Genomic DNA, 7,161 nt, shown 5'->3' with positions numbered 1-7,161 from the left:
GCAAAGTTTCGAGTCTTTACACGTAGTAACCACTGAAGTTAATGCACTATTCCCAAATATTTAATTAAACCTTTCAGAGGAGAAAACTATTAAACAGTTGGTTCCTTGCATGTGGTTTCTAATATAACATCAATTATTAGGATTTTCAAAACAGAATGGCTGTGGGATTCAGTCAGAGACATTAACTTGCATTAAATAATTACACTATGTATGTCTTGGACCAGGAATAGATTCATTATTTGGAATTCACCTCATGTTTATACCTGAAGCATAATCAACATTAATAAAATAATCATAATAATAACAATCCTGTAATATACTGTGATAACAGCTGGATAATGATGTATTCGAAAGGTTAATATATACATTATTCACATAACTATTTGTTTGTTCCTTGAAAAGCCTTTCCCGTATCAAAACAAAAGCAAAAAAGCAAAACATTCAATCTCATAGCTTCTCTCTCCCTTGGCACAATGAAGGGGTTGTGGTTTTAAATTACTGTAACAACACCACCAAACATCAGTGATGAAGAAGCAAGACCTTGTAGAGCGAAAACCTCTGAATGGTCGAGCCCACATTTGCTTTGCTTTGCTTTGCTTTGCTTTGCTTTGAATAAATGCTTACTTATTCTTTGAGGATTTGTTTTCTTCTTCTGCACAGGAGTTTACCTCTCATGAACTGAGAGTATTTCAATGTAAAAAAAAAAAGGCAACCGTTTCTGTGCATAGTATAGTATAGTACAGTACAGTGTATAGTATACTGTGAATGACTTTTTAACATCCTGGGATTCCCATGGTAAATTCTCAGAAAGAAAGAAAGAAAGAAAGAAAGAAAGAAAGAAAGAAAGAAAGAAAGGGAAATATAACCTGAAACAGTGTTTAATATTTTAAACCCAATGGAACAAACAGACAAACATGCGTCTGTGTTTAAGGGAGGGGTCATACTGCATGCATCATGATAAGGATGTCCTCTCCACTTTTTATCCTGAATCCACTCCTGTCTTGTAGCTCGAGTGTAAGGAATGTCATTTTAGTTGCCTTCTATAAAGACTTAACTGCCATGGTTGCTCCTCCAGGAATGTAACCTCTTGGTTCAATAGCTTTCATGTTAACTGTGAATCTTGCACTTGTCAATTCAAAGTAGGGGGGCGAATTGCTTTCAGACGTTCAATAAGAAGGCTGAATTCCAATTATAAAAGCCATAGGGGTTAAACTTTTACCTTAAGGACAGAGTGAAAAAAAAAGTAATCTTGTCTGGACAAAAGGGATCCATTCTTTGGAAGTCTATTCTTTTCACTTTCATTGTAGAGATGCAGTTGTGGAGAAACCTGAAGTTGCTTTTGAATCCTGATTTTGAGGTGAGGTCACCTGTATCATTTTTCTTACAAAAACATTTTTGTTATGATCTGAAGCGTTCTTAATTCTGTCTAAACAAGGTTTTTAATGTTTTTAATGGTTACTGGACAGATGCTGTTGTTTGTCAAGAAAAAAAATAATGTTTTCGATGAAAGTCTGAAGTAATTTTTCAGCACAAAGTAGTTTGGAAAAGATTATGATTCACAGCAATCAGTCAGTGCCCAGATCATCGCTTTCATTAAAATTGTCAACAACTGTTAGGGAAACACAAAAAAGACATGAGACATCTTGCAGCGCAGTTGAGAAGTAGCAACATTCAATACGCTCATGTGATGGACAATGTGAGATCCCTGCCCTCACTTACCAGATATGGTAAGGTTAACTGCGTTTTGATTTGAATGTATTTGATTTGAGTTTTTCTGGTGAGAGGAGCAGATTTGTGTATTCATGGACAACAAAAGGGTCTAGAAGGTTTTTATATCCCATTATATGGCTGATATAATTAGTTTTTACTAAATAGAGAACATTTAAGAAAATCCATGGAATTACATATAATTGTAGTTACAACCTGGAATGTAAACTTTGTTTTCATTTTTGTAGTAATAGTAAAGATATGTATATGTTATACACTTAAGCTGCATTGTTTACACTTGATGGTGCCTCCTCTGTCTTGAGTTCTCAAAATTAAAATATATTTTATTGTACTGCATAGATAGTTTTTATTTTTTTTATTTTTTACTGCTGACATTTTTGTGCTTATATACTACTGTATATTTTTAGATGTTGCATTTGCTAGAAAAAGTAATTTAAAACTCTCATTAGTGAAATGAAAAATATATTAATATATCATATGTCACAGTTGATAGTTTATTATTGGTAACTCTACAGAAAACAGACCATAGTGGGCTTTCAGAAAGGCACAGTATTGAAACTTGTGATTCATAAGAATAAGATAAACAGCAGAAAATGTTAAATTAATAGGAAAAAACTAATTGAAAGTGCCATTTCTGATGAAACTCAAGCTTTTGTGAAACCAGAGATCTTGCATCAATTGCCTCTGTTTTCCAGCATGCTACTTTGATGGGGATTTTGATTATTTGTGAAGGATTGTTGGCAAGGAAAACATCCACATTTTTAGCACTTGTCTTGAGCAGGAAACACTCCTAAGTGTTTCCAATAGAGGAGGCTTTAGCTCTGGCCAAGTGGTAACAAGTGGCACAGAGTCAAAGTGGAAATATAAGTATACTGATTTCAGTATTTGCAAACTGCTTTGCAGTGAAGGCATATATGGTGAAATTATTGTCTTTAATCATCAGTCATCAAATAAATATATACATTTCTTACAGTTACTTAAGTGTGCTTGGTTCCTTAAATCAAATTCAATATACTCAGATTTCATTTCCACGAAAATATTTGCATTTAACATCGAAAGCATATTTTGCTTAATGTTTTATTTCTTCTCTTGATATTTGATAACATAAACCAAAATGTTTTCAAGCGACAATGTGTCCAGGATGTACTCACTTACAAATAGGAAACTTTGGTTCAGGAAAACAAGAAATATACAAAAGCTACACCCCTTCCCCCCCACCCCCCCCAAGGACGGAAAGATGTTTGATCAGAATGAGAAGATGAGGCAGAAAAAAATAAACACGAGTCTTAGAGTACAAACATGTCTTAGAGTACAAACAACAATGTATGGCATCATTTCAAGAGTAAAGAGACAGTCAAAAAGCAAATCTAATGGTAAACCAAGGGAAAACTGACCTGGTTTCAAACAGTGAGGAACAATGATAGCAATGAACAGAAGATCTACTGCAAGATGGCAAGATTAAATTAAGATACACAAGTTTGATCACCACAATCAGAGACAGACGTTTGTAGAATAAATCATCGTGAGGCCTTCACCCAGCAATGGAACAAGAGACATAAATTGGCCATGATCATATATAATGTACAAGTATTTGCACAAGATTTAAATTTATTTTTGTGCCATGTTTGTCTTTCAAAACTGCAAAGAAATTAAAAACACATTTTATATTAGACACAGAAGTACTAGTTCTTAGCCTAATACCAATTTTCTATATTTATGTTTTTCCTTTTAATGTACTTGTTTATATCATTTTGTTTTTATCTATACACTTTTCAGTTGGAGTTTTCCTTCTCACATTGCCAATGTGGTGCAAAGCTATTGAAACATCTAACTGAATTATTAGATTAAGCACAGAAAGAATATGTGACCTTTATGTCTCTAGTGGGGAATGGCCACTCCACGGTCAATACAGGTGAAAGGTAACTGAAAGGTAACTGAGTTACTATCAATACTCTCACCCAAATAAACAAAAATGTACACTGTGACTACAAAAAGTGAGTGAACAGTAAAGTTCATATTTATTAGCAAGGTAATATATCTTTAAAAAACAAAAACTGTAGCCTAACTTCCTTACAAAAACAAGTCAAGTAAGAATTAAATTAAATGGATCAACTAGCATGTATATTATTATGATTCATTGTATTCTTTGTTCCTGTAAAGAACAGTGATCTGCTATCTATCTTTCTAGTCTCATTGTTGATTTTCAGATGATCTTGTGGGTTATTAGCTTTTTAATGACTCAGGATAATGTCTTGCCATTCCTTTCCCATGGTATTTACTCATCTAGCCTTGATCTAATCAACACACAGGACTTCTCCTGAATTATTACCCCACAGAGACTTCCCCTCATGGCAGGATTTGTTTAACTGTCTGTATGGACTCCTTCCAGTAACGAAATGAAAGAAACTTTCTTTGTTGTACAACAAGTCACAAGCAGGCACAGGCAAGGTACTAAAGCACAATGTATTAAGAAACCGGGTTTTGAAAACATTAGAGGATCACCTTAAGGCATGAATCAGTAACTATTAACAAAAATAAGGATCTTTCATTTTTTTTTCAGCAGTTTTGCTATGGGACTCAGTGAAGGACATTTTAATATACAAAAGAAGACCTTACAGATTAGAAGAACAGGCCAAATGAAAACTTTGACCAACCCGCAATTCGCAAAGTACAAACCTGTATCCTATTTGTGTTTTAATTTATTGTCAGAAGCCACTTTCTATTACTTATAAATCAAAACACGACATAGGATATGAGTTTGTAATGTACGTTTCTTGGGTTTGATCTGGTCTAGCTCTATATTTCATAACAACAGTTGCAAAATCAAAAAGAAATTCTGCAAACGTCAAAGCTAATTGCAGATAGCATTTGCAATTAATCTTTACATCCATGTATGCACAATTGCACACAACCTACAAAATACCTACCAGATTACAGTCTCCTCTTGTATAGCCAACTAAAGTTTTTAGTTTTCTCATCAGTATAATGGCTGACCAATGTATTGAGCTCTAATACAACCTATTTGTGATGACTGACAAAACAGCTGGCTTTCTTGCCCTAGAAACAAGTTGGTTTCCCGGAAGAGAGTGATTCTTCCATTGTCTAGTTTTTAAAGAGTGATGTTTCCCAATATTTAATAAATTACAAACACAGTTCTTGCATGTGATCTTTTTAATACCAGTGAGGTATGACTTCACTCATTTAGCTGAATAGTGATGTATCCGGCCAAAATCTTTATACAATTTGTAATACTAACTCTTTTGTTCCATGGTAATATTTTCAAGGAATGCATACATATATACAGAAAAACAGAAAGAAATAATAATACAAAATAGATATTGTGTAATTATTCTAGTGCATCATTGTTTTGGTGTGTTGCTATGTATGTAGGACAGAGTGTTCACTAAAATGCATTTATATAATTTGAAGAAAAAGCTAACTTTTATCTGCTCAGGAAGGACAATCTTTTTTAATGTTTCCCCACTGAGACTTCCAAATTAGTTTAGCAGATAAAAGCCATCTCCTTTGGTCTTTCCCCCAAACATCTCTATGGAAACAACATGAAGACCTTAGACATGCATACAGGTCTGAAAATTAAATATTCTGCTGAAACATACAGTTACAATGAGCAATGACCTTTTAACAGCATTCAATTGTATTTTTATAGTTCTGACTCTTCTGTTACCGTTTTCACTTTTTAACAACAACCAAAAACATGTATTTAATCTCCTGAATAATTATCAGCATCTGGTATTATAGAATATATAGACACTTGTTAACAGCAGTTTATGACACAGAAGCATACCATTGGTTGTAGTATTTTATTTTATGTTTTAATATCTTCAGGGAATCAGTTGAAGAGGTGACATTTTGTCATCTTCTAACACACATTTATGTTAATGCAGCCCAGCATGGGCCAGGATTCCTACATTTATGAGTATCCATGGTCTAAGGCCTACTCTGTATAAATATTATTATTAATGATAAAGCCACACACACAGTAAGAGAATATTCCTCAGAGTGCAACAAAGATTTCTGGTTTGGATTGCTGACTGTTACTTTCAAAGGAAATGGAAAAAGAATCACTCTTTATTTTACCCAGACCATTCATTACTTTAAAAAATATTTAAATTCAGCACCACAGTATTAAAAATGTTAAATGCGTTTAGGCAGACATTTTACCTTGACATATTTAGTGATTTAATACACATCTGAGTCAATCCAACTAAAAGTCTTATACAACATTAACATTTTGCAAGTATTCCAATTCATTTGAATTTCCACAGTCAAAAAATAATGTTAAGAGGGAAATACAGAAATATGTTACTGGAATCTGTAAAAGTTGCTATGAATCATATACAGTCTGTACCATTTTTAAAATCCTCTTGAAATGTCCCATTGGTCAATTTGTAAAAAACAAATGTATGATAGGAAGTTATTGCTGGCACATTTTCACATTCTTTGTGGTGGCTGTAATTTTGAAGTATCTTGTGATGTTAACAGTTACAATAGTCAGTGTAGGATATATTATACAACTGTGGTATCCTTGCACAATGACGTTCTAACCTCTAGACAATAGATAAACTATATATACATTTATATAGATGAAGATATGGATATAGATATAGATATAATATAATCATCTCTCCGGGCCCATATTGATCCACTGCTGATAAAGGCCTCCCCAAGATGTTTCCAACTGCTTTGATCTGTAGCTTCTCTTTTTATATGTATTTTAATGTATATATTTGTGTGTGTGTGTATGAGTGCTGGTAGCTCATGCCACAAAAATATTAAAAATGGGAAAACACAGGAAGATACATAAATACATGCGTGTGTGTGTAATACATTTTATGTGTATGTATGCTTTCTAGTATGTGTAGAGGTCAAAGTTTACACCAGCTGCTGACTGCACTGGGCCCTTTGGGAACTTGGACGTCTCCACTTACTGTTTAACTAGGCCGCTGACATCTCCTAGTATTTATTTTTTCAGCCTGCAGGCTACCCTGCTAATACACAAATCATTAGCTGTCCTTTATCTAAAAGCATACCACAAATTTTTAAAAACTTTAAAAAAATAAGCATTACATTTAAGTGTTTCCATTTATTACTCAAAATCAATCTGCTGGGTAATACACTTTTGTAGGGAGTGGTCTGTGTTTGTGAAATGCAGTCTCTTGTTGTTTTTTAACTTCTGTGAGATAATATCTGCAGAAATATTTCCTTTTATAAAGCTATGATTCAAAAGCAAAAAAACCTAATCTGAAGAAAACAAATAAAGGATTAAAATGTGCTTTCTCTATACATTTATTGTGGTGTATTTATAGCATTTTAATCCTATTTCTCTGCTGAATACTGTGCATAAGTCAATTGTGCGACAAAAACGTATGAAGATAATGCGTGATTACCCTCACTGCTACCAATAAATTGAGT

This window comes from Amia ocellicauda, chromosome 11 (genome assembly GCF_036373705.1).
Source record: "Amia ocellicauda isolate fAmiCal2 chromosome 11, fAmiCal2.hap1, whole genome shotgun sequence".
Lineage (NCBI taxonomy): Eukaryota > Metazoa > Chordata > Actinopteri > Amiiformes > Amiidae > Amia > Amia ocellicauda.
Note: the sequence above shows the minus strand (reverse complement) of the source record.